The sequence below is a fragment of the Hyperolius riggenbachi genome, chromosome 3, assembly GCF_040937935.1.
Source record: "Hyperolius riggenbachi isolate aHypRig1 chromosome 3, aHypRig1.pri, whole genome shotgun sequence".
NCBI classification, from domain to species: domain Eukaryota; kingdom Metazoa; phylum Chordata; class Amphibia; order Anura; family Hyperoliidae; genus Hyperolius; species Hyperolius riggenbachi.
In genome coordinates, this window is record NC_090648.1 from 403,134,190 (window position 1) to 403,151,102 (window position 16,913).

At 46.7% G+C, this 16,913-nt stretch overlaps 1 long non-coding RNA gene across 1 annotated transcript in view; it reads right to left on the minus strand.

The window, feature by feature from the left end:
- Positions 1 to 1,153: 1,153 nt before the first annotated feature.
- Positions 1,154 to 16,913, minus strand: part of LOC137561610 (uncharacterized) — a 187,326-nt gene continuing 171,566 nt past the window's right edge. The window contains exons 2-3 of the long non-coding RNA XR_011030068.1: positions 2,200 to 2,319; positions 1,154 to 2,022 (exon numbers count right to left, since the gene is read on the minus strand). This is a non-coding gene — a long non-coding RNA (uncharacterized lncRNA). The remainder of the gene's footprint in view (positions 2,023 to 2,199; positions 2,320 to 16,913) is intronic.

Genomic DNA, 16,913 nt, shown 5'->3' on the forward strand with positions numbered 1-16,913 from the left:
GAGCAGTCCTGGAGCAGGTATGAGCACAGCCTGTGCCCTGCTGTGTGAATGCTTCACTTTCCCCTTCATTACCAATGTCAGCTGTCCTCATTATTATCTGTATCCAAACTGCTCCTGATGGATCCTGTTGTCAGTTGGTCGGATGGGAAATTGCATTATTTGTACCCAGCATAATGTTCTACCATATTATTATACAATGTATCGTGCGTGACTGAGGGAGACCTTTCAGAAATCCCCCCTTTGAAAATCCTGGGTTTGCCCCTGAGACCTGCAAAGAGTCAAGTGATACGCCCGCTGCCATGCACAGAGGACATTGAAAAGCCACTAGGAGCATGCCATGAGCTTCAGGAATGCTACAAAACGTTGCTGGAGGCTCGGTACGTATTTTAATGCCTGCAAACCAGGTCAAAATTCTTCTTCCCCCCCCCCCATAAGAAAAAAAAAACATGAAAGGGACACTGAGCATCGGCACTGGGTATGCTTTTAAGTATACCCAAGTGTATATGAAGAGTATACACTCCTTCTCTTAATCCCTCTCCATCCCGGTATGCCCACTCTCAATGCTATTGAAACCATGGCTCCTACAGAAAGTAGAGCTGTGACCTGGAAAATTATGTCTGTGGGTCCTTACAGCGCATGCGCAGGCTCTGTGTCCTCTAATTTTTTCCTACTCTCTGCAGCGCATCATAGTTCCATGCACTATGACGCATGCCACGCAGAAGAGGGGAGGAAAAAAGTAGAGTAGACTGAGCCTGCGCATGCGCTGTAAAAGAGAACTAAAAAGCAATGAATAATTGCTACATATACTCTTCACACTGTAAATGTCTATTTTTCACACTGATGCTTTGTGTTGGACTTTGAAGATCTAAAAAATTAAGGGATTGCATCACACAAGCAATGTGACACATACAACTAAGCATACTGCATAAAAAATTTGTTTCAGAAAAGCATTGTACTAACAATGTCAATGCATTTCTGTTGCAATTATTTAGTACAACACAGTGTGTCAGTGTCAGAGATTGTACAACAAAAGAGAAGAAACGTATACTTTTTTAAGAAAAACATTTATTTATTTATTTTTTTGCAACTTGCAATTTTTTTTTAAAGTGGTATTGTCACCATAAAAATCAAACTTCAACAGCAACTGGTCTGAGTGTATTAAGTGATAAAGATGCTAATCCTGCATTCAAAACTTGCAAAACTTTTTCTGCTGTTATGGTTAGTAGTTATCACATACTTTAGGAGCACTGGCCCTAGTGCCAAACAGTGCCAAAGAGTTGAATGCTGGGAGTTCTTTTTATCTATAATATATTCCTCCTTTTCCATGTATTGCCCTGCCTAGCTTCTTATCAGAAACACCCTATGATTACTTGTGTTTACAAGCAATGCTGAGGTGACTCAGTGATTGGATATGTAAATAAAAAAAGACAGTGCAGTTGTTAGTATACACCTCAGTGGGAGTGTCTGAAGACTCTGGGAGGAGAGCAGCTAATGAATACACAATGAGCAAGAGAAGGGAGGGGGAAGAAACAAGAGTCAGGGAGGATATGATGTCAGCATTAGCTTGGCAAGATGGCCACTGCCTAGAATAGGATTTTCTGCTTTTCCTTTATAAAATTCACAGGAATCATAATGTGGATAGCACAATACATCTGTAATGTAACTATAAGCAGTATTTATCTACTTATTTATGTGTTTTTTTATTTCTAGGTTAGCATGGGTGTCGCTTGTTCTTTAAAGTAGCAACATGGGGGTCTTAAAACAACTGTCAAATGACCGGAAGACAAAGATTGTTCAACATCGTGGTTCAAAACACTAACCAGAATAAAGAGGAAAAAAAAATTCCAGAGTCCACTCTATCCCCTGTTCCCTTAAGCTGGCAGGCCTCCTCCTGCACTCTGGCCATGTTTTCCCACAATTCCAGGACCAGCCCCTGTGCCTCTAGAATGCGGATTTTCCGCTCCTGGATCCGCCGGTTCCTTCTCACCTGGCCCCTCAGCCTCACGTATCTCGATAGAGGAACTGTAGAAAAAAATGGGAAAAATAGGTTAACCAAGCAAACCATCAACTTGTGCATGTTTCAATCTCATTGATCATCCTTAAAAATAAGAACCTGTAATGTAATACATACGGTATAACATAGCATTTACTTGCTTTTCCATAGTATGCAATGTTAATCATACAGTAAGAGAATTTTACCATATAGCGGTGTGCTGGCTCTCCTCTAGTAAGCCCTTTGGCTGTAATGACTGGGGCCAGGTGAGGAGGACCTCGAGGCAGGAGTCCTTGGTGCTGCTGTTGCCTGGGTACCACTTGCAGCTATAAGGAGTAATGAATAATACAATGTGATCAAAATATATGATAAAATGAATACAAAGTAATAACTTTTTTTTTTTAAAGATTCTTTTATTTTTACATAAAAAAGGAAAGTGCAAATACAATGACATTTGTCAGCAAATAACATGTTTCTCTTAACAGGGAGTCCTATGATAAAATAGAACAAGTTTATGTAATCCAATAACAGGTATGAACATAGTAGAGTGGAGACGTAATCCAGCACGGCTCCATATATTAAAAAAGAAATGCACAAATATGTCAACAGTAAGGGGGGGGGGCATATAGAAAACCCAAATGTTATAATCATAGCTATAATCGATGCTACTCTCCTACCTGGTCAGCGCCTATAGCAACCAAATCAGACACCCTGGGCCCAGAGGGAACAGCAGAGCCGGAGAAGCGCTGGGCAGGATCGAGAGAAGCATCTTGGGTTAGTTCAAGTTAAGTATGGGAGAAAGCCCAGAACTGTTGAGAAGATTGGCAAATTAACCATTCCCCTGAGTGACTGCTTAGGGAAGAAAAACAGAAGGACAGTGTAAAAAGGAGAAGTAGAAGAGAGAGAGGAAAGTAGAAAGTAGATATGGCTGCGGCTAAAGCCCAGGCAGACCCGAGTGGGGATCCCAAGGAGAAGGAAAAGGCATTCCCCCAACGTCAGGCAGAGAAAAAAATAACCTCAAAAGAAAATGCTCAAAAGAAAATGCTGGACCATGAGAGAGCACGACCCTGAAGACCTAGGTCATACCCATTGACCGGTAATTCAACTACTCATTAGTAAACGGTAGCGTTGTGTCTCCTGTAATTCAAACCACCCGAACCAAGTTTTCCAGTACTGTTCCTGTCTGTCCTGGATGGAGGCTGTGAGCTCTTCCATCTTTTGTGTCTGTGCTACCGCTCTAAGCCATTCCACCACTGTAGGTGGGTCAGTAGATTTCCAGTGTTTGGCCACCAGAGACCTAGCAGCGTTTACTAGATGTCTAGTGAGTGTTTTTTTGTATTTTCTGATGGACCATGAGTTATGGTGTAGCAGGAAGAATGCTGGGGAGTCAGGTGGAAGAAAGTCTGTTAATTCATGCATAATACTTCTTACATCTGTCCAGAACTGGGAGAGCTTAGCACAAAACCAAAAAATATGTAATATGGTACCCACTTCTTGTCCACATCTCCAGCAGAGATTTGTGGTGTTTGGAAACATATGATGAAGACGATAGGGTGTCAGGTACCACCTTGTTAAGATTTTGTATCCAGCCTCCTGAGCCCTGGAAGAGATGGAAGATTTGTGTGCAAACACCAAGACCTTATCCCATTGCTTATCACTAAATGTGAATCCTAAGTCTTGTTCCCACTTGTTTCTAAAGGGTTCTGATGGGGAGGTAGAATCATTCAGTAAGGAGTATGTCAGTGAAACCGTGCCTCTTAATTGACCCTCACCCTGGCATGCTTTCTCAAAGATAGTAAGGGAGCGATCAAAGTTGGTTTTGGGTCTATGTGACAGGAGAAAATGTTTGAACTGAATCCAACTCCAGTCATCTAAATCCTGAGAGCCCAGGTCTTGCCGTAATGTCTGGAGAGAAACCCAATCCCCACCTGTGGTAAGATGTTGAGCTTGGAGCACATGTCAGGCTAAATAGCTCTTGGCAGGAAGGCCCAAAGGGAAGGTCGGGTTATCCAATATGGGAAGGAGCGGAGTCGGCCAGGGGGAAAGTAGAGGTAGTTGCCTGTATTTAGCAAAAATGTTGGTTGTGTGGGTAATGAGAGATGCCGCTGGGTCCGGGGAATGCCAGGACCGAGTCGACCAGGGAATATGTTTAATCTCAGCTTTTAATATTTCCTCTTCCATTCCTACCCATCTTTTATGGCCAGAATGTTTATGCCAATCGATAATACAAGTTAGTACTGCTGCAGCGCAGTAGAGACGTGGATTGGGAACAGCCATACCTCCCAGTTTTTTTGGTGCCGTTAAAATTTGATATTTCAGCCTGGGCTTCCGCCCTGACAAAATTAATTAGGAAAAAGTTTGGGTAATTGCTTTGAAAAATGTGGAAGGAATTGGGATTGGAAGGGTCTGAAATAAATAGAGTAAGCGTGGCATAATGGTCATTTTAACAATATTCGATCTCCCAAACCAGGAAAACTGCGATTTGTTCCAGCGCTGCAGATCCTGCCGAATTCTCTGCAGAGCCGGAAGGAAGTTGCTGGAGACCAGGTCTTTTGGGTCAGGGGTGATGTGAACGCCTAAATACTTCAAATAGTGTGAAGGCCAACGGAACGGGAAGTTGTTTTGGATCGTTAATTTGAGGAGATCCGGGAGAAGCACCCCCATCGCCTCACTTTTATCATAATTAATTGACATGTTTGATAAAAGCCCATATGTACGAAACTCTAGCAGGAGATTGGGTAGGGAAATGTGCGGGTTGGTTAGATAAAAAAGCATATCGTCCGCATAAGCGGCAACTTTATGCGTGGATCTCGGGAAGTCAACTCCTTTAATATCAGGGTTATTACGGATTGTGCAGAGGAAGGATTCAAGAGATAAGGCAAAAATGAGTGGGGATAGTGGGCACCCCTGCCGGGTTCCATTTTGTATGCTAAAGGTTTCGGATAGGATTCCATTAGCCTTGACCTTAGCGTTTGGGCCAGAGTACAAAGCCAATATTCACTTTCTCATCATTCCACCCAAACCTATATGGCGTAGGGTGCCTTCAATGAAGTCCCAGTCCACCCTATCAAAAGCTTTTTCAGCATCAGTAGAGAGAAGCAAGGTGGGGGTGGACCGGGACCTCACCCAGTGAAGCACATCCAGGGTGCGGATAGTGTTGTCCCTAGCCTCTCTGCCCGGGACGAAACCCACCTGGTCTAGATTGATTAGTTTGGGAAGCAAGGGAGCCAGCCTATTAGCCAGCATTTTGGAGTACAGTTTGAGGTCAACATTCAGGAGGGATATGGGTCGGTAACTCTGGCATTGTGCCGGGTCCTTCCCATCTGTATGGATAACTGTGATGTGGGATTCCAGCATTTGAGAAGAGAACCAATTCTGATCTAGAGGCGCGTCTGTGATTGTGTTGAGAGCCTTCAGAAGGTGGGGAGAGAGTAACTGCTGGAATTTTTTATAATATTCTGAGGAGTACCCGTCAGGACCGGGGGCCTTGCCCGCTGGCATCTGAGAGAGAGCCACCTCCAATTCATCCCCCGTGAAAGGCTCCTCCAGCTCTTTAACTTCAGGGAGTGAGAGGCGAGGCATTTGAGAGTTCCTCAAATAAGACTCAATTTTGCTGCGCTTATTGGCTGTCGTGCAGTTGGGCATAGGAGGGGGGAGATTATATAACCCTGAATAGTAATCTTTAAAGATCCTCGAGATGTCCTTATACTCATGGTGAAGCTTGGAGGACTTGTCCTTCATGCAGGAGATATAATTGGTGAATGCTGAGACTTCAAGGCCCTCACAAGCATGGACCCGCATTTATTGCCCCACTCATAAATTGAGCGACGGCAACGTTCAGCTGTGTATTTTGCTTTATGGAACAGTAAAGATTTAAGACGGTCCCTCTCCTCAGATAGGGCATATAGTGTGGATGAGGACAAATCCCCCCTGTGCTTTAATTCGAGTTCTTTAATTCGGGACAATGAGTTTTGTACCTCCTTTTCTCTTTCCCTTTTGCGACGAGCTCCTTCTCTTATCAACAGACCTCGCACAAAACATTTGTGAGTCTCCCACACCACCAAGGGGGACGTGTCCTCACGCACATTCATCTGGAAAAACTCCTCCATTTCATTTTTAAACTTTTCAAAGATTTGTTTGTCTTTGATCAAGGAGTTATTAATCCGCCAGGTGGGGGGTCTGGAGCCACTTTCACAATGCCAGATCGGCCCATGCCGGTGCATGGTCCGACAGGGTCATACTACCAATACCCGGAGAGGCGGAGATAGACAGCAAACTGTACGAAACAAAAATGTAGTCTATCCTGGTATAGGAATTATGTGGAAAGGAGAAAAAAGTGTAGTCCCTCTGCGAGGGGTTATGAAGTCTCCACAGGTCAACCAGCTGCATGTCATGTAATAGAGCTTTACATTTACGGAGACGTTTTTTGGAGAGGGGAGACCTCTGCGAGGGCGAGTCTAGGGTAGGATCCAGAGTCACATTCAGATCACCCCCCAGAATAATGGTTCCCTCAGCAAATGCACTTAATTTGGATAGAAAGTTCTGGAGGAAGGACTCCTGCTGAGAGTTGGGAGCATAGAACGAGCCAATTGTCCCCTTTTGATTGTAAAGAATGCCCTTAATCAGATTAAAGTGGCCTAGCGTATCTCCAAACTCCTCAATAAGCGTAAATGGAGTATCCTTAGCTATAAGGATAGCAGTACCTTTCGTTTTGGAGTCCTGCGGAATACTATAAAATGCAGTTTTATAATATCTGTTGAATAATTTGGGGGGCGCAGGCCCCTTAAAATGAGTTTCCTGCAAACAGATCAAACTGGCTCGTTCCCTGCAGCACAAGTTTAGCATGGCAGACCTCTTTTCTGGGATGTTTAGCCCCCTGACGTTGAGGGAAAGCACCTTAAGTGACTGTTTGAGCATAGGGCAAAAGCCCCAAGAGCCCCCCAGACCACCCGAACCCCAACCCCAGCCAAATACTCACAATAGAGGGAAAGGGAGAGAGAAAAAAGAGAGAAAAAGGCACATAAGAAAAGAAGATTTTGAGTAGCTGTGTAACAAACCACAGAAAAATCAAAGGAGGTATACTTATATATACCGTCCTGCTACTGGGCCTCAAATAGGCCTGTGTATGGATATACATATCCAAGACCTCCGGAAGCCTGAAAGGCTCACGGAATCGGGGTGGCAAAATGCCCTGGGGTAAAAGAGTCCACACCATGGTTAGGAGTGGAGTCTTTGCCTCCAAAACCCTGCGTGCCAGCATGACATAATATAGCATATCCTCAGAAAGTAGAATGAAATATCAGTAACAATGCAAATATAACCATTTTATAGCCGTCAGCATGTGTATCTATGTTCCCAAACTTAGGAGAACCAGGACCCAAACAACCCCCATCCCCCCCCCCCCCTCGGGGGTCCACCACCATTACCATAAGAGCCCAATAAGAAGAAGGGCAGGTGCTCTGTAAGCGCTCATCCTGTAGTAACTGTGAACCAGAAGCGCTGCGGTCTGTATAGGCCTAGGCCCTACGCCGCTGGAGGGCATTTAGCTAGCTCCTATTATGCTGATAGAGACCTTAAGAAGTGGAACCCCCCGTCACCAGCAGCCCCCCACCCCCCGGGCCGTGGACCCTATGTCCGCACCTCCCAAGCCATAAACATCATTTAAGGTACATATGTGTAGCACATCACATCATAGGAAAACATAGACTGGATGGTATACTGAGGTGGGTATATAGCAATTAACCTAATACAGCATAGATGTATAGAGCACAAGATAAAACAAGAATTGTAGTGTGTGTACACATAATGCAAACTGGGAGGGAGGCACGGGATCCATCATCGTACTAGGGGGGACAGGGGGAGGCAGCCCAACGACACAGGGCCCCACCATCCATGGAACACCCTCTCCAGAAGTCCATGAAGGCAAGAAATAATGGTTAATTAGATCCAGGTGTATAGGACTGTCGTAAGTGTGAGCCGAAAGATACAAGGAACTTTGCAGGCTGCAGTAGACAGAACATTAAGCCTCGTCCCATAACGGCTCCACGTCACACACAGTCATGATGGAGTTTTAAGCAGCCCACAAGTCTGTAGAGGGTTAGGGGCAGACAAAGAAGGGGGGGGGAATCCAGGCAGAGGCCCAAGTCCGTGGGATAGATCGTGCTAAAGTTAACAGGGGATCTGACAGCACATCAAGATAGCAAAGTACTCACATTACTGGCGCTTTTCGATCTGCGGTTTTTCGGCGGGCGGGGTGGGTCAAAAGAGTCCGGGTCCCACTCCGGAAGATCAACTGACTGCATGGAGATCGCTACAAAGAACTCAGGGAGCTCACGTGGATGGCGTAAAATGGCCGATTTGGATCCTTTCCGCACCACGAGCTGAAAGGGGAACCCCCAATGGTAAGATGCTCCGGCTTGCTGGAGAGCTTTGATAAGCGGACGTAGCGCCCATCGCTGCGCTAGGGTGTAGGGCGCCAAATCCTGGGAAAGGGAGATGGGAGAGCCTTGCCATTCCATATGGTCTTTCCTGCGAGCGGCTGCCATTATTTCCTCCTTCTCTTTATAATTGTGCAGGCGGCAGATGATGTCTCTCGGCGGGTCCTGATCCAAGGGGGCAGCACACAAAGCTCTGTGCGCGCGGTCAAATTTGATTCTCTGATCCTCCGGCCGGTTCCGTACTCCATTAAAGATTTTACTTAGCGTGGGAATAATTCCCTCTGCTTTCACGGATTCCGGGACACCACAAATCCTAATGTTGTTTCGGCGCCCTCTGTTCTGCAGGTCCTCTAATTGCCAGCGGAAGGATTGTGAGGAGGCCAGTTGCTTTTCCCCAGCTGCTTTGAGGGATGCAACCTCAGCCCGCAGCGCGACTATGTCGGATTCCGTTGTGGAGACCCTCTCCGACAGGCCTGAAATGTCCGCGTGGATCGCCGCTATTTCAGTTCTGGTGGACGCGACAATCTTCTCTGTCTGTTCATCCAGATCTTACTTGGTAGGTAGACTGCGGAGGTAACGCCAGATGTCCTCCAGGTTACAAAGTGCAGAAGGCCCCGCTCTCATAGAGGTCGATGTGGCAGCCTGTTCTTCCTGAGCAGCGGGATCCGCCATCTTAGATGGAGCTGCGTTCGAGTTCAGGGTTTGGAAATAGCGGGTTACCGGTCTCTGTGTGGTAGGTTTCTGGCACCCCGCAGCAGCAGATTGCTTCCCAGCTTTCCTCATACCCCTTAGGGTGGTTTTTGCGAGGACTTGTGCTTCTAAATAGCAGATCAAGGCACGCGGGGGCGGGAGCTCCACTACCACACGACTTCACTCCTCCATAGCCGGCTCCGCCCCCAAAAAGTAATAACTTTTTTATTTGAACTACCATTACTTTTCTTTCTATTTTCAAGAGAACTTTGATAAGGACCTTACTCTATTTAAACACTGGAAAAAAAAACATATTCTTATACCTTTTATTTATTTATTGGACATGAAAGAATATGACTCTTCATCTTCAATACAGTAAAATAAAACTAGGATAGGCTTTAAAGAGAGCACTTGGAAAGCAGATTGGGGCAATGGTTCATCTTGCAGTAGGAATACGACCCTGACCACACAGCCAAGATATCAATGGGGTGGCTTCGAGACAACTCTATGTATGTCCTTGAGTGACCCAGCAAGAGTGTAGGCTTCAATACGATTAAATAGCTCTGGAGAGATCTTAAAAAAATGGCTGTGCACCAGAGCCGGATCATCCACAAGGCAAACCTAGGCACTTGCTTAGGGCCTGGAGAGGATCTATGGTCCAGATGGACGACAGCACCTATCAAATTCTTCTAAAAAAAAAGCTAGGTGATCATCAGTGGTTATCAAAAAACAATGTTAAGCCCAGGGGCCAATTTTTTTAAATAATTTTATTTGCATGAATGCTGTATAATCAGCACATATTGCACAAATATCATCATTATGACCGCATAGGAGCAAAACAAATTTTTTTTAACCCATTTTGGAATAAGCCCCAAACAAAACAAAATGTGGGAAAAGTGCTGCACTGTGAATACCTTACGGATACTTTAACTGTACATACTGCACAACTCTATAGTATTCAGCCCATGGAATTTTTTTTAGGATAAATACATACAGAACAGGGGCGTAACTAGGCCCCGACCGGCCCCCCTGCAAAATTTCAGAGCGCCCCCCCCCTGGGGCCCGCTCGGGACCATTTTGTGGGGGCTGGAGGGGTGGCAGCATGAGGGGAAAGCCTTGGCTCCCTCACCTTGGGGCTCTCCCCTCTGCGCTCCCATCCAGCTAAAGTTATAGTGTGGGCAGCGGGCAGCGGCGGGCAGATACATACCTTCCGTGCGTTCTACCGCATACTCCTCGCTCTAGCGTCTGCCGTCACTTCCAGAGGGAGAGGGGGGTAACTTCCCATCTCCCTGCCGACTGTGGCCAAGGCTTTTCCCTAATGCTGCCACCCCTCCAGCTCCCACAAAACGGCCCCGAGCGGGGCGCAGGGACTGCAGGGCCTATTGGTACGCCAGTGATACAGCATATAAAACCCAAGATAGACATACATAAACTAATAGTTTGCTGACTTACATCTCTGCCACCACCCGCTTCAGCAGGTCCTGGTCCCTCCTTTTGAGGTCACTCCAGAGCATCTGGACCTGCTTGGTGGTGAGGACCTGCTGGTACTCGGTCCTCAATATCCCCTGCACCCTCCTCACCACGGCACAAGTGGTGTCATCTCTGGCACACAGCGTTGGGTCAAGGGTCCACCTGACCTCGGATGCCTGGTCTGCCAAGCATGGTCATGGCCGCTACATTACTTACACAGCCCATTGGGTCAACGTGGTGACCGATGGCAAGCAGGGAGTATGTGGCTGTGCAGCGGACCAACTTGTGACACCTCCACGGCTTGCAGGCAGGCCTGCTGCCACCTCCTCTCCTCCTGCTACATCCTCTTTGCTGTCGTCATCCTCCTCCTCCTTGGCTGGTGCCGCAATCTCCTCTCCAGCTACACAGCCCCATCTCCCCAGGGCCTATGCTGCATGCCAGGTATGAAGGTGTCACGCCATCTTAGACTTGTCTTGCCTCAAAGCGGAGAGTCAAACTTGAGCAGCTCTCCTGGCTGCTCTTAACAAACAGGTGGATCAGTGGCTGCCCCCGCACCAGCTGGAGATCGGCAACGTGGTGTAAGACAATGGCAGCAATCTCCTTTCTGCTTTGAATTTGGGAAAGCTGACACATGTACCCTGCATGGCACATGTGCTCAATCTAGTCATTCAAAGATTTGTGTCAAAGTACCCAGCCTTAGAGGATGTCCTGAAGCAGGCCAGGAAGTTGTGTGGACATTTCAGGCGGTCTTTCACGGGCGGCCATGGCCTGCTTTGCGGACATTCAGCGGAGAAACAACTTGCCAGTGAGACACTTCATAAGTGATAGCCCGACTCACTGGAATTCGACCCTGGTCATGTTCTCTCGCCTGCTAGAACAGCAGAAAGCTGTCACCCAGTACCTGTACAATTACAGTAAAAGGAAAAATTCTGGGGAGATGGGGATGTTCTGGCCCAACAACTGGACACTAATGCGAAATGCATGCAGGCTTATGCGGCCGTTTGAGGAGGTGACCAACCTGGTGAGTCGCAGTAAAGGTACCATCAGCGACTTGATCCTGTATGCTTACTTTCTGGAGCGTGCCATGCATAGAGTGGTGGATCAAGCTGTGGAGGAGCGTGAAGAGGAACAGTTACGGCAGGAACAGTTGTGGGAGCAATTTACATCAGAACCAAATGTTTCCTCAACACCTGCGGCAGCACAGAGGGGGGAGGATGAGGAAGAGTCGTGTGGGGAAGAGGAGTCAGACTCGGATGATGAGGAAGGTGTTTCTGTGGAGGAGAAGGAGGCGGTGGCAGAAGAACAACCGCAGCAGGCGTCGCAGGGGGCTTGTGCTGCTCAACATTCCCATGGTATTGTTCGTGGCTGGGGGGAGGAGGAGGAGGACTTACCTGACGTCACTGAGGAAGAGCAAGAGGAGATGGAGAATACGTCTGTATCCAACTTTCTGCAGATGGCGTCTTTCATGCTGTCCAGCCTGTTGAGGGGAATGAGCTTTACTGGGTGGCCACGCTACGAGACCCTCGGTATAGGCACAAAGTGGCGGACATGTTACCAAGTCACCTGAAGGCAGAAAGGATGCCGCAAATGCGGAACAAGCTGGCAAGTATGCTTTACAATGCATATAAGGTTGATGTCACAGTACAATGCAATAAAGGTACCATTGCCAGTAATCCTTCTCCCATGTCCACGCAGGCAAGGACAGGATATTCCAGCGATCTCATGGTGATGTCGGACATGCGGACATTCTTTAGTACAACGCCTCGCCTTAGCCCTTCTGGATCCACCCTCCACCAACGCCTGGACCGGCAGGTAGCCAACTACCTGGCCTTAAGTGTGGATGTAGACACTGTGAGCAGCGATGAACCCTTGGACTACTGGGTGCGCAGGCTTGACCTGTGGCCAGAGCTGTCCCAATTTGCCATCCAACTTCTGTCTTGCCCTGCCTCAAGCGTCCTGTCAGAAAGGACCTTCAGCGCAGCTGGAGGCATTGTCACTGAGAAGAGAAGTCGCCTAAGTCACAAAAGTGTTCAGTACCTCACCTTTATCAAAATGAATGAGGCATGGATCCCAGAGGGCTACTGCCCGCCCGAAGACTAGGTCAGTCCCCACACACAGCATCTCTGCCTGCAGGCCGCTTGCCTTCTCCGCCACCACCAACAGGGTCCAGGACTCCAGGTGGATTCCTGAATTTTTAAGGCCGCTTCTAGCAGCGGCCACTATACTAATTTTTCTGGTGCGTGTAGATGCCTGCCTAATTTTTTTGGCTGCAGTGCAGCTGCAACAACAAAACAAAAGGCATGTATCGTATATACTCGGATATAAGTCGACTTCATGTATAAGTCAACCCCAATATTTGACCTTCTTAAGCTGGAATTTTGTTGATGATTCAAGCATAAGTCGGCCCAGGAAAGTGTGCCATCATGAGTTTTATTTATGCTGGCTATAAAATGCATACAGTGGTCATGAGCTTTTAAACATGAAAATCCATAAGAACCCAAATAACAGATACAAATTTAAAACATTCAAAATGAAATTGCTGGTTTTGAAAACAACAGTGTCTTCTATGACAGCTCATAAATGCCATTTGTGTATAGTAATATACTGTTTAGTAATTATGGTATTTTGTACTAAAATCCATCAAAGGTATCTTCATTACCGTCCTCAAACAGAAGTTTCACTGCCTCATCAGTTAGTTCTGGATGACCATCATATGCATCCAAAGAGTCAGCATCACTGGCTTCATCCTCTTTACCTTCATCATCCAAATCTTCAAACAGTGCATCGCCTTCTGCACCATCTAGTGGATTGCTGATTCCACATTTGAGGAATGACTTCTTGATGATATCAGCAGGCACATCATCCCAGGACTGTTTGACCCATTCACATATTAATGGGAGATCAGGTTTTTTCAAATTTCCTCCTGCGGTAAACTTTGCTGTACCTGATGTCATCCACTCGATCCAATGTTTATGAACCCTGTCTTTGAAGGGTTTATTGATACACACATCCAGTGGTTGTAAAACGGATGTTAATCCTCTTGGTATTACACACATATCAGTGTTCAGTAATTTTCATTCTTTTTTAATCTCATCTGTGAGATGAGCTCTGAACATGTCCCAAACAAGCAATCCCCTTTTCTTCATAAGTGCTCCCTGTCTTGTATTCCAGATGCGGTTTAACCACTCTTTTATCCCATCTTCATCCATCCATCCTTTTACATGGGGTCTGACTATTACTCCTGACGGGAACTTCATTCTCTTAGGCAAGGTCTTCCGCTTAAAAATAATCATTGGTTTCAGTTTTGTTCCATTAGCTAGACAGCTAAGAACCACAGTAAAATGTGTTTTTTTTTCATGTCCTGTAGTTCGGACCCATACAGTTTTTGAACCTTTATCATTAACTGTACGATTGGATGGCAAACAAAGGTCATTGGTGTTTCATCCATGTTACAGATTTGATCAAGATCATAGTTGTGTTTCTTACGCATCATAATCACATATTTGAGAAAGGAGTCAACTTTTTCTTCTAAAGCTTTAGGTAGCTTCTGAGCGATTTTTGTGCGCTGACGTAACACAAGTCCATGCCTTTCCATAAGTCGAGTGCACCATCCAGGAGAAGTGATAAATGGCTTACTGCTCTCTGTTGAGGTCGATGGAATTTCCTTTTGGAGCTTTAGCATCTGAAGTCGAATTGCAGTCCTTGTTACTATCAGCCCCTTTTCCCGGACTTCTGTGACCCATTCCACAAGCCTTTCTTCCATTTCTGGAAAAGAAGCGTGTTGACCTCGTTTAGCTTTTTTGGTTTTAGGCATCTCTTGCAAAGTTTGTTTTTGCTTACGCCAGTCTCTGACCATTTTCTCTGCAATGCCATTTTTTCTTGCAGCCTTGGAATTATTTGTTTCCTCTGCCATTTCAACAACTTTGAGTTTAAATCCTGCTTCACATGACAGTCTCCGCTTTTGAAATGCTGGATTACTGGTCATTTTCAGGCCTTTAGCCGTCACCAATGTTGTGCCGTAACTTTGTAAAATATCTTGTCACCTAGAATAAAAAAAGTTATGGTAACATAGTGGTAATACCAAGACCAGATTTATACTTTTTACTTCCCTAGGCAAACTTCCTTGAGCAGCATATCTCTTATTCCTCTTCATGTGTTGTTCCCCATTAGCATACTCCCTTTGCAATTTGCTGGCTCCTCTGCCATATTCAACAACCCCTTTTCCATATCAGGTATTCAATCAAAATGCAGTATGGTAGGCCATGAGTTCCTGGTTTAAAGGCACCGATTGCAATGGTGGCAGGGATTATAAACCTGTGAGGGAGGTTTACCAGTAGGTGTAGGTAAGGTACACACATCCTACAAGGGTACACTACCTGAGGGGAAAAGGGGCAAGTGCTAAAACCAAGCAACACCTGACATTTATATATGGCTGCAGGAAACTTTGTTCAGCAAATTTAAAGGCACATACTGTGCTATTAACACAGGTGGGTTTACCATGGGTGCAGGCAAGGTATGCACCACCAAGGGGATGGGGGTTACGGTAGTTAGAAGACAGTATGCATTACAGGGGGAGTCTAAATTTATTCACAATGCAGGGATGTATGGTATCTAAAATATGGCAATTACTGTAACAAGTACATCCACTCCTGCTTCCCAAGATGAGTAGAGAAGGTTTTGTACTGCTCTGCTTGGTGATCAGGAGAGGAGAGTGACTGCATGAGGGCATTTGGACGGTTTATTGACTGCACTTAAGGACCAGGACCTGTTCATGACTGCACTTGGGACTGTATAAGGTATTGCAGTTATTAAACCCTCCTAGTCCCCATGTGCAGCCATTAACCCCTCCTGGCCTCAAAGTGCAGCCATATGAGGTGGTGGTGGTGGGGGGGGGGGGGTTAAAAGCTGCAGGCGGGTGTGTAGGGACAACAATCACTAAAGAGCTGGCATGTTGGATATTTAGTGATGCACGACTGCATTGTTATCATTGATCCACCACCTGCTAAAAGCCGCTCCATTGCACACACTCAATGTCATTTCGCATAGCAACAGTCACATCATCAGCCAGGGGCATCTGTACAGCTTAGTTTGTGCCCTGTTGCCCTGAAGGGATCTGTACCTGATCCCATGTGTGACAGAGATTAAGAAGATATCTGAAAGTGAGTGTAGATTGGGTACCGCTCTCTTCTGGGCAACAGGGCACAAACGACACTGTACAGATGCCCCTGGCTGATGACGCAAGGAATGATTGGCATGTGTAATGGAGCAAGCAGTGGGGGATCAGCAAGAACAATGTAGGGTCACTTGGTAATACAGCACAGTATTGACTGCATTATTCTCATTGATCCACCACCTGCCAAAAGCCGCTTCATTGCACGCACTCAATGTCATTCCGCATAGCAACAGTCACATCATCAGCCAGGGGCATCTGTACAGCTTAGTTTGTGCCCTGTTGCCCTAAAGGGATTGGTACCTGATACCCTGTGTGACAGAGATCCAGAAGATATCTGAAAGTGAGTGTAGATTGGGTACCAATCTCTTCTGGGCAACAGGGCACAAACGACACTGTACAGATGCCCCTGTGACTGTTGCTATGCAGAATGACATTCAGTGCGTGCAATGGAGCGAGGAATGATGGGCATGTGTAATGGAGCAAGCAGTGGGGGATCAGCAAGAACAAAGTAGGGTCACTTGGTAATACAGCACAGTATTGACATGGAGCAATTAAACTCTCATGATCCCCATGCACCTTTTCCACACTGCTGTTACTGTGTAAATGCACATTAACAGAAGCACAGTGTGGGAAAGAAGCTGGGAGACCATGAGGGGTTAACTGCACATATACGGAGTGAGTCTGCATCACTACCTCTGTTGTCCTGTTCCTGCTGGCGCTATGCAGTGACGCTGTCAGCGCTAAGACCACCAGCGCTGAGGGCTCCGGCGGAGGGAGAAGCAGAGGATATAAGGTGCCAATGAATGATGGGGAAGGCTGGGCCGGGCGGCTGCACACAGCGGGACATGACGCCGGCAGCTAATGGATTCAGGAGATCGCGCTGCTGCGGGACGCTGCGGATGGTGATCGGGGAGAGTATCAGGTCAGTGCGCAAAGATTTTGCCCATGTGGGGTTGGGGAGTGCAGCGTTCGGGCGGCTGGGGTGAGCAGAGTTCGGGCAGCTGGTGTGAGCAAAGATCGGGCAGCTGGGGTGAGCAGAGATCGGGCAGCTGTGGTGAACAGAGATACGCTTGGCCGGGCAGAGCAGAGTTTGGAGCAGCCACGGAGTGTCGCTGACGAGTGCTGACAGCAATTATTATACAGGCTATAA